We start from the raw sequence: 20,959 nt of genomic DNA on the forward strand, positions 1-20,959 counted from the left end.
ATACACTATGAACTCTTAGTGTTGGCTCTTAAGATACTTAATACGATTTATTTACATCGTTCGAGCCTCATCTCACTCTATCCTAAGAATTACTTTCTGGATTATATTTATTGAAAATTAGATAATATAGGCCAAGTCTTTTTGCAATTTCACACACTTCTATTCTCTTTCGCATAATTCGCTCATTATAGAAATTGTACGCGAAATTCTCCGATGACTTTTCCAAGAAACTATCCCGTATCCTCCTCGCTGCGACGTGTTCCCGACGGCTTCACCGGATCTTGGGCTCCCGCCATACACCCATTTAGACCCCTCTGAGCCGGCGCGGCGAGCGAGCGAGCTTTCCGCCGGAGCCGATCTACGGAAAAATCTCTTGCGCGGCACGGGAGGAGGATATCCGATCGCTTCGCGGGATCGTTTGCGGACCGCTTACACCGACAGATGGGATTATCTGATCTTGAATCTAGCCGGGATGGCTCTGGCGCGTATAATTGCCATCGTCGGGCGAACAAGCGTAGCCTGGTGAGCGCGCTAGAGAGAGGACTCTCTTTTCCTCTCCTTCTCATCCTCCTTCCTTCTCCTTCTCTATCTACGACTCTCGTCGGGTGGCTGGCTGGTTAGTTGGTTGCGCCCCGCGCTGGACCCCGCGCCAGCTAGTTCGTCTGCGCCGGCCGACGTTCCTTCTCGTTCGTTCAACAGCCGTTGGTTGCTGCCGCTCTTCTGCCATCGTGTGCCGGTCGCTGCCTCTCTAGTCGGCTCGTTCGCCACCGGAGTCAAGGCTGTGAACCGGGAATGTGCGTGCAACTATGCTACCTGGACCTTTTATTCCTCCTGATATCCACCGTCGCCGCCGCCGCCACCGCCGTCGTTTTCTCTTAACGTGGCTTATACGCCTTTAGTCGGCAACGGCTGTGTCTAGTAGTACGTTCGTATGAATCTACGTCGCGCGCGTGTCTTCTTTCTCTTTCTTTCTTTCTCTCTCTCTCTCTCTCTCTCTCTCTCTGTTTATGGATCTTAGATTCTCACCTAGTAGCTCCTTCAATCTAGATCTCTTCTTTCCCCTTCTCTTCGTCTTCCTTCTCTTTGATAACGATCTTCCGGCGAAAGAAAGAGAGAGAGAGAGAGAGAGAGAGAGAGAGAGAGAGAGAGAGAGAGAGAGAGAGAGAGAGAGAACACGGCGTGCGTACTTTTACAAACCCCCTGGCACCTGTCCACCCAAGTAGATAATAACGCCGCCGCGAACTCTGCGCCGTGCAGCCTGATTGCCTGACTGTTACCTACCTACCTACCTACCTACCTACCTACTCACCTATCTCTCTCCTCTCCATCGTTAAGTTTTTTGTGACTTTCTTTATCTCACTTTCCACCTATATCACCTATTGACTAGTTATTGACTTACGTCAAAGAAATTTGCTCGCAATCTCTTTTTCAAAGGTCAATTATGAGAGTGTATCTCCTGTGAGTGTATTTCCATTGACTATGGCTCTCTCAAATCACTTATGATTTAATAGATGATATGATTTCGATCTTAGTTTACTTAACCCCTTTTTATTACTCATCCGATGGCATAATGCACGAATCTCTTCTTTATCAACTAGTTTTATCTCTCGATGCACTTAGACCAGTGATTTCATTCCATGTAATAAACCATCTCTCTCCTTCTGTCTCATTCTGCTAATCTCTATCACGAATCGATATTTACTCTATCCATGTCCGAGAGAGTCGCCGGGAGCTCTGTTTCTCAGCAATACGACGCGGTTAGGCAATCGCCTCACTGAAAATCATTGTCTTGCGCGAGCCAAGTGGCTCTTTCTATCACGTCGCGTAGGCTGTTCTCGCAAGGACTCGACCGTCGTAAGAAATAATAACGGGAACACGATTCATCACGACGTTCACAGGCACCTTCTGTATTTATATGTTTACCATAATTATAGCGAGTATTAAATTTTTGATTGAATTAGTATTTTATGATACATTTTTCTGTTACAGGTAAGAGAATGTCGCAGCTAACGTAAACTTGGGTACGTGATCTGACTACTATATATTCTATCATATTTTATCGTATTTTTCTATATTTTGCCATACGTTTTGCGTTGTAATTAAACAAAGTAATATCGCATTACTCTTCTTACGTTAAAAAAGTGCTTTGTTTTAGTACTAATATACATGTAAAACATATATTATGGTACTCATTTGCTACGTCATAACCATAACAGTTATAATTTTTTTTTAGTTGCTTGCAAAAAAAGAACGAAAACATAGAGAAAAAAAGGAAGAAATGTATTTTAAAAGAACATATATTTTTATTCCTTTACATTCAATTATTACATCAAAATTAATACATATTACAAAATTTTAATAAATTAAAACATTAAAACTTATTTTATGGAAAATTATATTTTTGAGCTATATCATTATCGTAGCAAATAAATGATATGCAGTATTTATTTTTATTACTGTAAAGAGAAAAGTTCAAAATATTTCTCGTGGCAAAATAATTAGGAGCACAATTTAATGTTAATTGTTTTCCGAATTTATTACAAAATATTTTAAAGGCGAGCTTTTATAGAGTTAAATCTTTCTTAACATAAACCTGTAATTTTAGTTCATCACTTTAAGATAGAAATTTAAATTACGGTTAGAATGTACGATATAATATTTAAAATTGTGTGCGCATATAACGCTTGACTAAATATCACGATGTTTTGATTGCGTGTCGGCAGACTCGGACCGCCGAGCGACAGTCGACAGCACGTCGACCACCGCGAGGAAATCAATCAAGCGGACGAGAAGTATTTGTCATCATCATAGCATCACCGGGCCTGTCCCTTCTCTTTCGTGAATATAAATTAGATGTCTATTAAAGCTAGTTGCGTAAATTTTAAAAGGAAAATTGGACTTCACGAACAATTACATGTGATATGAGAAGGATCTATATTGATGCCATCTTATTCTTAGAAAAAAAACATAAAGAATTGTCAAAATAAATTAAGAACATTGCTAATTTTTTTCTATATAGTAATTAATAATATTAATTAATTGAAAATTAAATTAATAATAAAAAGTGAATTAATAATAATAATCATATTACTATATTATACATTTTAAGTATAAAATAAATAAGTAAAATAAAAATTAATAATTTTAACTATTGCTACTGATTTACATGTATAGTTTTACAGTTCTTTACAATACGCAAGATTAATGTCTAGAGAAGAAATAACTGATAAAAGTTTTTAATACAATAATCCACATGACTATAAATCATCCTCATATGCGTAAGTTGACACGCCTTGGGCAAGTTAATCGCTTTGATATCTGTCATTATCCGCTCGGCGTGAAGAAATTGAAACGTTTGCATTAATCATTAAATCGGCTTCTCAACAGCTGCGGGACATATTGTATGTATTGAAGTAGTAGTCCTGGTCGAATACTTTGATGACTGACGCGTGCTTGACCTTCTCGAGAGCGAGGATCGCGGCTCCACGTGAATTACTCCTCTTTGTCCGTTGACAAACGCATACCATGAGGAGATCTCAGAATAGCACGGCCTCGGCAAAAAGACTCCTTTTTCCCTACCACTGTTTTACATGACTTTTTATCGTGTTTCATTTGTACGCTTTTGTTCTGCGCGTACGTGATCGTACTGAATTACGATCGATGATCAATTAATTTTGCACCGCCGCTAAATTGTTAACATACGTCTCCCTAATAGGATGGAAATACCGTTAAGATAATATCGATTATCGTATTAGAAATCTTCTCGCGAACTGTAGAACGAATAATTGCTGTCCATCACTATTAAGATATAATGAAACTAAATGATGCGCGAACCAACTTCATTGAACTCGAATTCTATGTAATTACGGGTTTATTAGAGATTTCTTAATGAGATTGATTATTTTTTAGAGAGTTTCAATACTTCACTTTTTTTTAAATTATCAACATTTATTAATTATCTTTGAATTATCTTCACTCATCGTCTTATTAATTCTTTGAGAACCGGAGCTCTCCAACAAAATAAATTATAGAAAGTCTTGATTTTAACAACAAAAAGTTATTTTTTTTAATTATGTTGTTATTATAATAAATATGAGCAACATGGATAGATAAAACAGTTCTTAGTTCTAAGTTCTGGACCACTATGCAATGATCAATAAAAAGTTGAAGAATGTCGAAATTAAAATGTGTGAACATTTCTGGAAAGAATTATAATCGTCCTTCTTAATAATGTCAAACACGTCGCGCAAGATGATTTTATTATCTCATAAAATGTGTTATTACTTATTGTTTTGTTAAGAAAACACGGAACGCGGAACCGGTCGGTCACGATTAATGCGAATACTCAGAAACCATGTAATCCACGTGACGTTCGATTCGCGGACACCCTTAATGATATACACCTAACGATCGCATGCCACGATCTTATACGTTTCGGAAAGAGAAGCTGAGAGATCAGAATGCTCGCGTATACGATGAGGGAGAGAGAGAGAGAGAGAGAGAGAGAGAGAGAGAGAGAGGGCGAGCGAACTAAACGAGCAGTCGAGCATGGATAAAAAACATCAAGGTCTTTGCTGTACGAATGTCGAGAACCATTGGGCATGGGTGCATGACCGTTAACGAGCGTCGCCAACGGAAAGTGTCTCCTTTTATTACCGATTATGAGTAATTCTTTCATCCTCGTAAGACACGTTTTTATTCTAACATAAATCTCACGATATAAAAGGACTTCTATCGCAGTAAGGAAAGTACTCGTAATCGTTAATGCGGCTACGTCGCGATTTTTTGTACCAATCTTCTGCTAATTGGCATAATTATCCTTCTAATAATATTTTAGTAATATTGATTGTAATATGATATCAAAAAAAAAAGAATTATTAAATAAAATATGTTGCCGCCTTTCAATTATAAAATAATTACAATTATAATATATAATAATTATTTAAGTTCAATTCTAACCGCATTGATGCTAATCTCATCGTAAATATGATCTCAAAGAGCAATTAACGTTGCGTTCTGGATTACAGGTTGATTTTGCAAAACTCTCCATTTAGCCAATTACACTCATTAGATCTCTCAGTACACGGTGACGTAATTCGTGCCGAACGCCTCTTCGTTAATTATCCGCGGCTGGATTACAGGTTTTACGAGACCGATTTGGGAAAGTTGCCGCGTCTGGTTTCCCCGCGGACACGTAAGTATCTCTAATCTAGTTCGTGCCAGATCAACTTCCGCGACTCCCGGGACTATTTCTTCGGGAGCGGCGCTTCGGCCACCGCTGTCGCTACCAATCGATGATATGTTTCGAATTGGCAGGCTAAACCTGAGTAACATTCGTATCGTTGTGTAACGCGGCAATCATACCCGGAAGGTATCCACGACGGTTATTCACGTAGCCATATGTACTTTCACTGTCGTGGACCCCTTTTGTACCGCCGTCAAACGTACACCGTTCTTCTTCTCCTCTCTCTTTCCTCCCTTACCGAGAGTCGCCAGGATCGATGAATGTATCACTTAGCTCTGCCAATCGATCCATTAATCGGAGCAGGTGCCCGGCAAAGACTAATGCCATCCTTTCGAGCAATCGATAATCCTTGCGGCTCATAACGTGACGTAAGTTTTGTGGTTCAAGTTGGTTGGCTATCTATTCAACGACGCGACGTGTAATGAAGCGTTAACACGCGGCTGTACGCGTAATTGATTATTGTACACGGAATCACTGTTCAAGACGCTCTGAGAATCGAATATTGTGTAACAAAACACGATCTGGACGATACAAAGAATTGCGCACGTAATTTCAGTGAGGCAAATGCGGATTATGTTGAAAGTGATATTACGGATCTGATAGATAGTCGAGCCACAGAAATTGATTGCCGTTGTACGGCTGCAGCATTCTCTATTCGCCGTACGATCTACGATGCAACCACCAATTTGGTGTTCCACAACTTAAATTGGATATCTCTATGAAATGGAATTCTCCTGCATAGATAGTCCCGTGCGAACGAAAGAATAGCGCTGCTCTGTCGATGTCGGGAATGACATCACGATTTCTGGCAACATTATTAGATCGGCGATACCGTTAATATGATCACGACCGCGGGGTCAAATCGCTGCGAGCGTGACTACGAGGGATCTCATTAGCAAATTCAATAATCTGCGTAGAGAGAGAGAGAGAGAGAGAGAGAGAGAGAGAGAGAGAGAGAGAGAGAGAGAGACATACTCGTTCTATTGCACATTATTCAATGTAAAATGATATACGAGTAGACTTAAGCCGCTTTGCAAATGCGGATTTTCGAGCTCGTAAACCGACGATACTAATCTACGACGTGACGTTTGACGAATCCAAGATGAACCTGGGACACACAGAGAAAACGTCTCCGAAGAGAGGACGATAGAAGGACAGAATAATTGTGCCGGTAAGAAATCGTGACGCGTACCAGAGAGAAAGGAGGATCCTACAACGGGTAGAGACCTTTAAGATCGCAAGGAGCAAAGGTATATTACATCCATATACATACAGGTCTATATAGCATACACTTGCGTATTTAAACCGCGTTGTCTCAAGAAATTGTCTCGAGAAGACTCTAGACGATTTGTTCGAAAATATATGTAATATAAACGAATTGAAATCGTTGGTTTTCCATCGACGGTGCAGCAAAATATAGCATTGCATCAGTGAATTCTTATATCTCCATAAAGAAAAATTTTTGCCTACGAAATATTTCTTATCAAAGTATTCTAGTATTAAATTAGAATTTTTTATTATAAAACATCATATTAAGTTATAATAAAACATTAAAATAAATTAAAATAGAACATTTTTTAATTATAGATTATTTCATAATCAAACTATATTAATTTATCCTATCAAAATTAAAATAAAATTAAGCAATTCAAGTTAAATCCAAACGATATCTTGCATAATACTTATACACATTACAAACTAGGTTAAAATTACAATTACAGATGTATTATAGAAAGTTGAATGTCTTATTTTGTAATAGTTATATTTATATATTTACAACACTAGAAGCTGTAATGATCGAATATAGTTAATACTTGCAATCAGTGATAAAATGGTTGAATGCGTGTGTCGCGTCGTGAAAACACGTGCAAGCTATTGCAACGGACAAAATAATCCGACCACTTTCGCCGATCCAACATCAGCTAGGCGTAGAAATATCAGGCGCGTGCTCCACAATTTCCTCGACACCGTCTGCAATACATAGATTACACTCGCGGTTGCACGAACTGGGTCGTTTTGATTGACGGGCAAATTCTCGTGCAGCAATTCTATTAGGATGGACGCACCCTTGACAGAAGATAAAGTAAAATTTTTTATTCTTTACTAAGAAAAAATCTTTGAAAAACGTGCAAACTATTCTATCACTAAGAGCAGATTTTTCTTTAATTAAGTTTAATTATCCTTCATGGCTGAGCGGAATCTTCTTCTATTCATTAACATATGACCAATCACTCCTGTGTCGTACTGAGTGAAGAAAAGGATGGATTTACCACTCTCTCGTTCAGCTATTGATGGCTTCTTCCAATATTATTATCTGAATACTGAAGATGGCTCGAATTGCAGCCGAAACGTCTGATATTTATAAGTACTACATTTAATAAATAAGTTTCATATTCGTACGAACTGTCGCTGTTAACTCTTATTAGCCCGTTTTTTGTTCTGATTTGACATTCTCGAGAATTTTAATTTATATTTATTTACTTCTTTAATTAATCAATATTGTGTAATAATTCGAACAAAATTTTCAAAACGGAGAAAAACGGTTTGAATTAGTCACGATACTTCTGTTTATAATAATATATTTAAGATAATATTTTGATATTATCTTAAATAATTATTAAATAATTTCGAATATTTATCTAAAATTTTTTTATTTATTATGTTTAATTTTTAGCGATATTTGTTCACATATAGCTTCCAATAAGAATATCAATACAACCGCACGTCGTTGGCGATGATTTTTCTACCATTAGGGAACACACAAGAAATGCCGGAACAGGTCCAACATGAACATTAGGCCGTAGGACTGCGAAATTTCACGACAGAGCCCAGACGCGCTTTCAATTAACCGTCCGACCGTCATTATCCTCGGAAAGTGCCCCATCTTCCTGCTTGTTACGTGTGTCGGCGTAGAATTGTAATCTGAGAGATCGCCTACCAAAGATCATGGTAATTTGTAATAATTAGAGCCATTCTTCTCCTCTCTTCCTTTCTCTGTTTCGCCCTCTTCATCGTCTTTTCTCTATCTTCCTTTCTCTCTCTCTTTTTCTTATTGCTCTTTACTCACTCCCTGTTTCTCATTTCTTTTTTTCCGTTCTGGTCACGCTGGCTCATACAGTGCCGACACTTTCCTCTCAAGCGTGCACTAATATTACCGGTAAGATTGTAGGCAAGAAAAAGAGAGTGTACTTAGATCCTCTATCATTTGACCGCCACGGCATTACGCATTTATTCGAACAAGCATTCGACGATCGAGATGCGAGAACAAGAACTTCTCAAAATTTCATATTATAACAAGAAACGGAATGTTATGAGTATCTCTTTCCATTCGACGCTGTTAGCACCAGTGTATTAAGATCTTTAATTATAATGAGAATGACATTTAACGCTATGAGTATCAATATTTCTATCGTTCACTAATAGAACCAAGCCTAACGAATGAATTACTATTTGTGAAAATAAAGAAAGTAATGAAAAAAAATCAAATATTTCATTAATATATAGAATATAATTATTGAAAAGTCAAAAAATTTAAATACTTAACAAAAAATACAATATTAATCTAAAAATAATAACTGGTCATATTGATTAGCACTTCTAGTACAAAAAGAGAACATTTTTAAAAACTCCATAAGAAATGATTAAACAGATAATCATATTGTATCGGAATTACTTTCCAAGAATTACATAAAACTTCAATGTTTACCAAAATTGGAAATGTATTCTCTAAAGCTCTCTGTAGAGTGAAATCTCACTCTGAAAGATTGAAAATTGAGCTACTCTTTTTCAATACTCCGACTTAATTTTCAATCTTTAGAAAGAGTTTGTAGGAATCTCGTGAGGAATTAAATAAAAAGTATTTAATTTCTCGAGAACATATATGAAATAGAAAGAACATATATGAATACAAATTTGTGCAATCGTAAAATTTTAAAAAGTACCTATTCATAAATTCAATAATTTTCTTTAAAGAGAGTTAAAGAGAAATAAATTATCTTAAATAATAAAATGAAAAATTCAAATATAAGCAATTTTTGTAAGGTAACATATGTTAAGTAAAGAGAGAATACAAATTTTTATTAACTTAAGTTGTGCAGCTATTAACTGACAGCTTATTGCGTTATTTGAGATTTCTATATTAAATTAATATAATTTCTATTAATTATAATTTCTATATATAATAAATATGATTTCTATTTTGGATATAATTAACCTTTATATTTTGCATACAAATAAATTGATAAATAATTTAACACACATACGCATGTCTGCAGGGGAACAATGGAAACTATGAGTTATAAAGGTCGATTTACTACCAAACTCAGCTGATGTATCATATCGATTTGCATACAAAGGTACATTTCCAAATTATCCTAATAGATTTAATGACGCTCCGTCGTCGTCAATGCCGATCGTTGATACCGATGACGACGACCGATTTACGTCAATAGACGAACGTCGCGGTATAGAATGGCAAGAGAGCGACCGGACAAATTAAGTGTTGCCCCGACAACGGGTCTGAAACACGCATCCGCACTAGAATTACATTCCCAGATACGAATCTACATGGGATTTGAATAATGTACGTAACTCTCCTCTCCCGTTCTATACCCTTCCTCTTTATCCTCAAGCCAGGAGTAACCAGTCCTTTAAGCGAGGAAGCATATCGTCGGGCACTGTCAGGAAAAGGAGTCAAGATGCTGCACGTTCCAGAATACCTCTCAGTCGTTTTGGCGCGTTCTCCGCGACCTCGTCGAAACTATTTAAAAGCCGGCAGAGATCGGAGAATAGATAACGGAAGTAAACGACGATGATCTCTTGGTACAATGAGAAACAGAGACAGGAGAAAGAGGGGGGAGAGAGAGGAAAAGAGAAAGAGGGGAAGACTAAGAGAACTTCTTGGAATGATCTTTAATACCTTATACGCTAATGAGACAACGGTGTTCAGGAAACACAGCGAACGTCTCGGACCAAGGAAGGTTCGTTTGCCTCTTTCGTCAGTGATCATTAATCCTCGCGGATGACCTTCGCGAATTTTAAAACGGTATACCGGGCGTGTATGAGATGCATTTTCGTAACGTCTTCATTGCCGGCGTCAAGCAAACGACCGCTTTTATGACAGCTTACAAAATTTCAGTAACCGCTGACGCCTAATTAAACATATACCGTAGCGGTCGGCTAACCACAACGGTGAAACCATCGTCATGGAGTCGCAAAAAACGCTATGTCGAGAGAGATCATCGATTAGTGTATCTCAAAAATTGAAGATCAGTCGTTGGATCTGTGAAACCATTTATAGGTTCATGGAAATATTTTTTATAGAGTTTTTATGTAGTTCTCAATCTAATCAATTGAACACGTTCTGTTTCACTATTAAATCTCTATAGTGTCAAATTTTATCTAACGTGAGTCGCTACTGTACTCAATTATATCGTTATTGTACTTATTTTACAATATACTAAAATTATGATCATATTTAACACTGTACAGTATCAAATTGATACAATCTATTATCAAATTTAATTATCATTTTAGTATATACATAAAATAACGATATATTTAGTAGGAGCAGTGGCGACTCACGTTAAATTTGTTGCTATAGATTTAACAGTGTTGGCCCTTGTCTCGTTCTTCTTTCCCTAAAAAGAATTATATCTCGGAAAACTTCAAATATACAATACATATTATAGATTGAAAATATTGTTACTCTGTTAATTTAAAATTTATTATTTATTTCATCATTTAATCGCGTTACTTATCTTATGTCATTAAAAATAAAATATGCTTACAAATTCTAAGATCGATATCGGGATTAAGTCAGACTTAAAAAATTGCGGAAAGTTTAAAATGTCACACAGAAGATTACACGTAAAAATGCGTGCATTCTTTCCCATCACATTCCTGGAGATCGAGATTGAGAGTCACACGATGGAAACGAAAAATCGTGCGGAAAGTTGGCAATTACGACACCACGCATATGGAATCGTATGTGAAGCAGCGCTCTAATGATACCAATCTGCCGATGATTATTGTGGGAAACAGCGAATTGATTGGTGAATGGTCACGATCATCAAACAGGTGTGACTTGTGAACGTTTCGAGAAGCATATTTATCAGTCAGACTCGAGCTCGTTGATTAGCACTAGGTACTGAGAAGACGTAAAATTGCTAAGTGAGAGAATGGCAAAAGAAGCAACAGGCTGATTCGTGTTAACCTTGCATTTTTTTTTCAAGGCTTTCTCGAATGTAAAATTTAACACCAAATACGGTTGTATATATACATACTGGATCTCAACCAGGGTGGAAGAGAAAAGAAGATAGACAGAGATAAGGGAAGCGGAAAGAGAAAAAGGAAGAAGAGAAGGAAAAGGAAAGCGCTGAATATAGCGGGGTGAAGGGAAGGAGAAAGGAAGAGGGTTCGACGTGAGGAAATAGGGGATGGGCCTCTGGCCGTAACATTACAGTGGAGCCCGCTGAGTGAGATATTACCGCCGTCATAACCTCTAATAACTACACAGAGCCCTTTATAACGCCTCCCAGTGCTTCATTGTGCCGCAGTGGCAAGGCTCTCTTGTCTCGTACGTAATGTAGGTAAGGCCCAGGATCCAGAGAGACGTCTGCACGCTCGGATGCGGGAGCCTTACTATTACTGTTTCGCACTAACCGCGCCCATCGTGGCATCCGAGAAGAAACCAGACGGGGTGGCTGGATGCGAGAGGGAGTCCAAGAAAAGGGCTGCGAGACCGGCGCGAAGGAAGCGTGTCGAAATCAGCGTGAAAACGAATCGCGATTCCATGTACGAAAGAGTCTACGCGCGCAGGTCACGCCGGAATTTAATTAGCTTCTGATCTGTGCCGAACGTCTGGCCGGCTTCCCTTCCTACGGCATTCTTTACTGCCGCTCGTATAGCGAGCGTTAATCAGCGTTAATCGTCCCAATAGCCTTCAGTTGTTCTCTCCTGTGAGTCTTCTCTCCTGTGCGCATTCAATTTCGCGTCTCCGCCGCGCAATTTTATCGTCGTTTAACGCGACGTAATTGAAATTGCAAAATCCCACGTCCACTTACCACGCAGCAGCGACGAGCATGTCTCTTCACGCCTTCGTGGGAATATAATACCTATTATATTAGCGCTGAGACTTTGATTTACAGCGACTGTATTAGATATAAGATGAACAAAGTAAACTGTATTAGAGAAAGGATGGATTTAATAGAAACTCAGAAAATGTCGTAACACGGAATAATGCATGAATGATTTGATATATATGTGTGTGTGTGTCTCTTTTACCAGAGATAAACTTATATCTATGAAATCGAATATAATAAATAACACTATTATTTAATAAATATCGACTATAAATAGTTCTTAATGGAAGCTACTTTATCATAGGATTAAAGTATAAAATATTCTACCTATCATTGAGGAAAAAAGAAATATTACAATTTCGAAATATTTGAAGAATCCAAGCAGAATAACAGATCGTGATGATGCCAAAATAACATTAAAATAAATGACGACTGATCAAAAAGTGACTTTTAATAATGACTGAAAATACAACGGTTGAGGGAGCGCTCAATAATCATTGCCTATGATCGAGATAGGTATATAGTTCCACGACAAATTTCAGCGAATACCATATACCAATAGCAGCTCACTCAATCTTGGTGTTTTTTTAAATGTAGCAAATCATTTTAGAAACATTTTTATGCCATTTTGAGGTCATTTTTATAACTTTCTATTCCACTTGAAAAATGTAAATTACATAATACCTATAAAATTATTTATTTATATACTTTTTATATAAATATATACAGTTTATAAGTAGTAATACAAAGCAATAATATAAACAGAAAAAAATATATAATCTAATCTCAGAATTTTTTATCTTGTATTATAGATTTGAAAATGCCAGATCTTTCATGCTAATATTTATAATACAAAATACTTGGAAAAATGCTTTAGAATTCTCCAGAAAAAGCTTTAAACGTCCGAATAAAGTAATGATATCTGCGTTTAACCGCATCCATACGCTCGGAGTTTTCTCGTTATTAATTCTTCGCTGAGCCTACGGAAGGAAAGTAAACGTAGCTTATAAAAATAATAGGGAAGTCCATGTAGTCCATATGTATTGTCGACATTTAATTACCTTTAGATATGTAACTACCGCGAACTCCTCGCGTGATTTTATTACCTACCGCGACTCAGGTGCGCATCCTGCATAGAATACCAGGATGCGCGTTGGATCCAACGGCGGCAATAACATTTCCTTTTCCTTTTTCCCCATTGGGTTTCCGCGTCCTCCTTTCTTCGTATGTTGAAGCGAGGTCCCTCTTCGAATAACGCCTCCGGCGGCGTCACGAGTGCTTATCCACTTTGTTTCTTTTATCGAAGCTAGCCTTCCGTGCGATGAAATTGATATTCCGGGACGTAAGAGAAGCGATTTAAATACCGGAAGCGCATGATAGAACTTACGTCGATCGTACGATGATAACATGAACATTCTTAGATCATATGGACATTCTAATTTGTCGACAATTGAGAAAATCACTCTAACGGCGCGATCGCCGTAATAAAATAGATATAATTGAATAGTTCCAGGCAATCTAAACCGGCGCACTCATCGCGTAGCAAAACAAGATAAATGGTATCAAAGCATGAATCGGTAATTTACAATGCAGTGATTTATGCTTCGGAGAATTTAAATATTTCATATTCTTCATATTTCATGTCTCTCTCTTTCTAATACCAACGTATCTTATCTTTTATTTAAGCCAAAATGTAATTTTTTTATTTAAAAAATATCAAAATTTTTGTCATAAATGTAATTAGTAGATTATAAAATACTAGCTTAAAATTATATCGATATGTAGATATTATTTTATTGTATAGAACATAATTGACTGTTAAACTCATAACACAATAAAATAATAATGCGATAATTTAACCTACACATGTTTACTTCATCGTGCAATGGAAACTGGACATGATAGGGCATGATAAGACACCGTATCGAAGACGGCGCGAAAATGATTCCGAATCGGCCGCTGCCTGGCAGAGCGCAAATGTTTTATTCACGCCAAAATTTAATTAGCCTTCGATCTACAGTCGCGCCGGTATGCTCTTCTTGTCGCTTCCTGGGAATGGACTATCCTTTAAATGCCCTTCTCGAGCAACGAGTTCTCTGCGGACATTTCTCTCTTCCGGTTCGACGTTTCGCGTCGTTGATAGAAGCGCCTTGGCCATTACGCGAACGTTCACTTTTGTTCCCTTCGTCACGCTCGCCCCGAGCATCCTGAAATTGATACTCCAGGATGACGCGAGACTGAAGAGAAGTGAAGAGACGCATGCGATACGAAGCGCTGATAGGCGATGAAGTGCTGGTTCAAGAAATGCCCGGAAATAAACGCCCGAAGGTATCTTCAATTGAAACTTCGACAGAAATGTGGATTCGTAGAATCATTATTACGAATAGCACGTTCTCATCCTTAATTAATCTTGGCGTGATTAGAGAGAATTTTATAATACATATGAAAAAACTTTCTTCCTTTTATCTAAACACGCACACACGCACGCAAACAATTTTAATTAATTTTAATTAAATGTTGTTATTTTTAACTTCCTTGTGTATCAAAATGCACAAATCAACTCATTTCCATAGTTAATTTCAAAGTAAACAGTATCCATATTAATATTTTCACGCTTAGTAAATAATAAACTAAATTTCACTTAAATTTAATACAATTTTCTTCAATCAAACTATTTAACTTCATTGTTTTAATTAATTTAATGACATTGAATAGAAGCAGTGTAGCCTATGGAAACGATTAAAAATAACTAAAATAACTATATAATTTGATATTATAAATACAATATGGGAGGGGTTAATCAAATTTTTATATTTTTTCCCTAATAATGGTAATTCTAGTTTATAATAAAAACCGTATAATTACATATCATAAATATATTTTACTTGAAGGAAAATTATACGTACACTATAAAAAATAAGATGTTAATTTTAATTCAAACACGTTGAGCGGATTTTCTGAGACATGCAAAAATGTTAAAATTAACATTTTTATGTTAATTTTTATGTTAACGTGTTTGAATTAAAATTAACATTTTATTTTTTACAGTGCATAACACGCGTTCAGCATTAAAAACGTTAACGAGAGATTAGTACAGGATTTGTCAAAGTCGGATCTCTCGTAGATCACTCGTAGATCACTCGTTCAGTATGTTAGCAGTGCATCCACGGTAATGACGTAGGGTCGTTTAACCGACTTATACGAAGAAACGAGTGCGAGTGTTTCTCGCACATTGTGCCCGCAAATACTCGCTGAAGCTGCGTATTCCGGACAATGCGCGGCGGCTTACGGATGTAATGATGTTATTTTCTTGTAGCAGACAGGGAAAAAGAAGTAATTCCGTTTGCAAAAAAGAGAGCCCTTGGCAGTTATGTGTCTGTACCGCTCCACATACCTGCCTCCCTCGACTTTAACCCTCTCCCCCGCATTCCATGTTCTCCGACATGCCGTTACCGTAGTCATACACCTGGACGCGATTTGCGACGAGAAACGAAGGAGATGGGAGGAGGCTATCTTTACATACTTTCACGTTAAATCAGAAACAGAACAAAGCGACTCGTTCCTCATCAGCGCGTCGTTAACAACAGGGTTGGTTAATACGGTGCACCTGAGCGTTTTCGCCGCGTCGGCGTAGCAATTAAAGATGTTCCGGAATGTCGCAGGTAGAACCGTCGTTACAGAAACGCGTGCAACTAAGAATCATTGCAATAAACGTCCTCCAGGCTGTTTCTCGCAGTTACATGCATTCTCCAAACAAGGTAGACCTTGTTGTGCGACGCTAATCTAGATGCCAACGTTGCGGATACTCGATGTAAGGGAGAGTTACCAAACGAGTACTGATCGCTTAAATAGTGCTTTATCAATATTTTACTTAATATAGACCAACATTTAATAACAATAATATAAAATAAATAAGAAATGAGTAATATAGACTAAAATATAATAGCCTATGTCATGTTTTAGGGACGTTAGCGACGTTTTAAAAAATCAAGTACATCTGATATTAATTTTCGATCAACTTACGTAGTTGATAACAACACAATTACCCAATTCTATTATAAATTTCTGTATTTTTATAAAGGAAGATTTATTGTACAATATGCAGAATTTATAATTTTTATAATAATAAAAAATACGATATATACATAGTAATTGCATAATTAGATCGATCAACATCATCAATGACCTACTTCAATCATCTTTCGTTTAAAGATCACTAGACCACAAGGCACCGAAGGCGTTTTTCTCAATCACTGACACAGATGCAGCATCCATCGTTAAAAGGAAATCGGCGATTGGTGAGGGACACCTCGTACGTTTATCGACGGGAGAAGAGATTTCGATCGACCGCATTACTCGGCATCGTAAACTTCTCGAGGACGTAGAAAAAAAGCGTCGCACGATCTCAATGCACAAGTACACACGGATGGACATACACATGCTCACAATGTCGCCCTTCCTCCGGCGATGTAAATTCATGCCGACGCGTTTAATTTCCATAAGAATAATTTCGCGGCGCATAATGAGCGTCACGCTCCGACGGCGTCCGGTTGTGACTCCATTATTAAATTCTTGGTAGAAAGTGAACCGATAAAGAAATACCGGTCCACCGTTCTAGGGCGCGTTGCTCGTAGATAATATTTCTTACATAGGATTAGGGGTACTGGAGTATACTCTGTAGGCGTCTGTAAACTTTTCACATATATATATTGCAGTTGCAACAAAAAATGAAAAACCTTTAATTGCTTCGATACTGATTTGAATTTCTGTAACGCATTATAAAGCAGAGAAAATATTATTTTTACTATCTATTATTTTTTTTCAAGAAATTATTTTGGTATTTGTATAACGGTTTGGTTCATATAACTCACAAAACTGATCTGCTAAGTCTCGAAATAATATTTAGACAACGTCATCAACTTTTGAAACTCTCAAAATAAAATTCAATCCTTTTACTTTGATATATGTATGTGTGCTCTAAAATCGCACATATGAGTATGTAATAATGCTGATCAAGACGTAAAATCCTTCTATTGTAAATAGAAACTTGTATTGTACCTAAACTTCTATTGCAGTCTATCAAGATTAGAGTTGAAGATTTAATGAAACTTTTATTTTAGAAAAACACTATATTAATATAAAATAATAATTTTGATATTTGTAATCAAACGAGAAGACAATGGTAATTTTCGCCAGGAGAGTCAAATCTAATGACCTCTTTTAGAGAAAGCATTAAATAACGGTGAACAATTTCGAGTAATAATCGATCTCGAGGAAATAATAAAATCTCCGACAAAAAAAAACAAATCGTCAACTCTTCGGCGAGCACTATCAAAGATGGCAATCCTGCAGGAAAAATTTGCAAATTAATATTGCGAAAATAATGCATTTTTAAGATATATATATTAATAAGTTACACAATTTAATTATTTATTTAATAATATTAGTTATTTAATAATATTATTTCCTCATCTAACATTGAAGGTTATTGAAGCCTGCAGAAGTTGAATCCTTCGCTTCTATAACATTATGACGGAGTTATGATCGAGGAGAAATATTTCACAGAACTCCGATTTCCTTTCCCGCACGAGTGCAATAACGGTGTAAATCGACATTTGGATATCGCGGAACGAGTTCGCAAAGCGAACGGGACGTGCAACGATGAATCGTGGTTGGAGGTCCGGATTTTTGTCCCGGCTCTAACTCGCTGCGGCGGCGAACCGCGTCAGAGAATCGAACGGTAATGTCGGCAGAGGACCGTTTCGCGGATACGGAGACGCGGGCGCGCAATGGAGGTAAGATCAGCGAGGAAAAAAAGACGCGTATCTTCCAAGTCCGATCGGTACCGCTGGTACCGATGTTTCTCTTACCTTGCCGCGGGGTACACTCGAATCTATAAGCGCCGAGAGAAAGAGAGAGAGAGAGAGAGAAAGAGAGAGAGAGCGCTCCGCGCAGTATCGGGGTATAACGGTGATTGCACGAACTCACGATTTCCATATTTCACCGGCGAGTCAATGGTGTATCCAGTGTTTGATTTACGTAGTCCCGCGACCGCGTGATCGATGAATCTTTTCCACGGCGATTAAACGTAAATTGCAAGCCGACTACGAAATCGTTATCCGACGATCGATTCCGCGGCGACGCGAGAATTAATTTACTCAGCAATTCAAAGAGCGGAAGAGAGAGAGAGAGAAAGAGAGAAAAAGGAATCGGTTTAACTGCTGAGAATATTTGGCATCGCAAATTCGGCCTGTCGGTTGAAATATTAATCAACCAATCGAGGAGGACTCTCTTTTAATTACGAGACCTTCTATTGACCCTTTTCTTCTTTCGCCGACGAGCCTCTTTTGGACTAGTCAGTTCCTTCGACTACTACCCTATTAGCAGTATCGATTGATCATCTGCAGAATCATGATTAAACTCTAATTTTAATTCTTTCACGAAACACGATAAATGCGTCACAAATTATTTTATCATTTAAAATATGTTACTTAGGATCTAGACAGGATATAACCATAGATAGATAAATCATATTATTTAAGATATCTCAAGATAATTTACGACATATTATACATAGGTACATATTCCGTATAAACAGTTGAAATATATGGTTCATTAAGATGAATCATTATTTCGATTAAAATCGTATTTCGTGTTACAAAAAATCATTTTTACTAGAAGTGTGATGTCAAATTATAAGATATCGTATAATTCTTGTTCTATATTTATTTTTAATGCCCTTCAATATAGGAACATTTTCTATTTCGATAAAGTTTCTTCAGAGTTAAAACTAAAATACATAGAGAACGAGAGATATGAAAATAAGGTAAACTATATAGCGACAACTGAGCTCCGTTAGGTCCGCGAGTATTGTGGATTGAGATATAAAACGGGGCTAACCGGGGAACCAGGTCGAGAGTTATCTACGATAAATGGGTAAGCGTAATTCACAGACACCGGTTGCGACGAGGACGCGTGATTGATGACGGAAACGTAAGCAGATACACGGCCGTTTCGCCCCGGCCATAGGCTTAATGGATTTTTCAGACGAGTTCCGAACGTGCGGGGAAAGGTCGAGAAGGGGAGAGGGAAAGGGGAGAAGTAATTTATCGAGCGACTTTCGAAGCCGCAGGATTGGCTCCTCTTCGCGGAACAAATAGCTATCGCCCGATTTTAGGTATGGCCGATTATTTCTCGCGGCGTGGGCGATGCGCTTCCTGCCGTCTGTGAAATATACTGCGCGAAACCTTGCTGGCTTGGCACGCGATAGAGCCGACTGCCCGAAAGGATCAGGCACGATCTGTCCAAATTTGGTTCTTAGCGTAGATTCTCGTGAATTCGTGTAGCCACCACTCGTAAATTTTCGCGGCGCCCCGCTCGGGGGATCGCTATTTATGTGGCGCGTGACTAAAGGGATTCCGCCGATGCGCAAAGTCATGTTTCGCTGATCATCTTAATTTTTCTTTGTCACGTAAACGCTCTCGAGTCACGTAAAGGCTCCACGAACGATGACGACATCAAAAGATCGTATTTAAAAATCGGGAGATGACGTAATTCCGTGTGAACAATGCACTTTGTTCTTGATATTGCAATTTATTTTCGTGCCACCCACGATGCGAAGATTAAAAGTACAAGGTCTGTGTTTGTTCTTATTTACATTGTTCTGTATTGCTATAAAAAGATAAACGCTTTCGAATCGCGTGCGGAACATTCGAATCAGACTATTTAAAAATATTTCTTTTTTAAAAATTGCGAAGTAATGCCATTACACCTGAAACTAAATGATACACCTTGTTCTTGATATCATAATTTATGTTGTCTGTGTCGTTCGAGATACTAAGATCAAACGGCGATATCGCCATTCTAAGATCCCATCGATAAATGGCAGCTTTGTGTGGGACAATGCTTTGGCGAAACACGAGGTATTCGATGCGAATACAATTACCGTGCAATCGCGGCGGTATTTGAGAGACACCAGAATGTGAGAAAATCGCCGCGGGAAATCGACATTTGCGAGATGATTTGCGTTAACGCGAGTCATACAAATTTCCCGGCATCCGGACTTATCCCCCAACATGACGAGATGTGTGCTTCGCGCGACCGCAGACAGAGAGACACATTCGCCATCAGACAAACGATAATGTTCTACGTAAATTGTCGTTATTGAGAATGTGTCGCGGCTTTACTACAGAAAATTCCACTTTAACGTGCGTCCTTCGTCTGATCTACAACGGTCATTGTTGACGATGTAATTCTCGTCCTTGCACCTTCACCCGACGTATCGTAAGAAATTCTCTGGCGCCCCCTCCAGTCCCACTCTCTTCCTTTCTTCACTATTACTTTCTAGTCTAAACTTTCAGATGATTCATGTTTCTCATCTAGATATTAAATTTATTATTTAAAAATTGATCATATAGAGACAGTCTGTATTAATGTAATTATAGCTTGATTTTTTTACATTTGCTTCGACTATTTATAGTATTTTTTTCACCTTTTTTATCTTTAATTGCCATTTGAGCTCAGTTATTGCTATTGCAAATTTTATTAATATGACTTGTGGATGTTTGTTAATTTATTACAGTTATTATTTCACACTCCCGGTGACCCATTGGGTTTTATAGAAATGATAGAT

The sequence above is a fragment of the Cyphomyrmex costatus genome, unplaced genomic scaffold (assembly GCF_001594065.2).
Source record: "Cyphomyrmex costatus isolate MS0001 unplaced genomic scaffold, Ccosl1.0 scaffold23, whole genome shotgun sequence".
NCBI classification, from domain to species: Eukaryota; Metazoa; Arthropoda; class Insecta; order Hymenoptera; family Formicidae; genus Cyphomyrmex; species Cyphomyrmex costatus.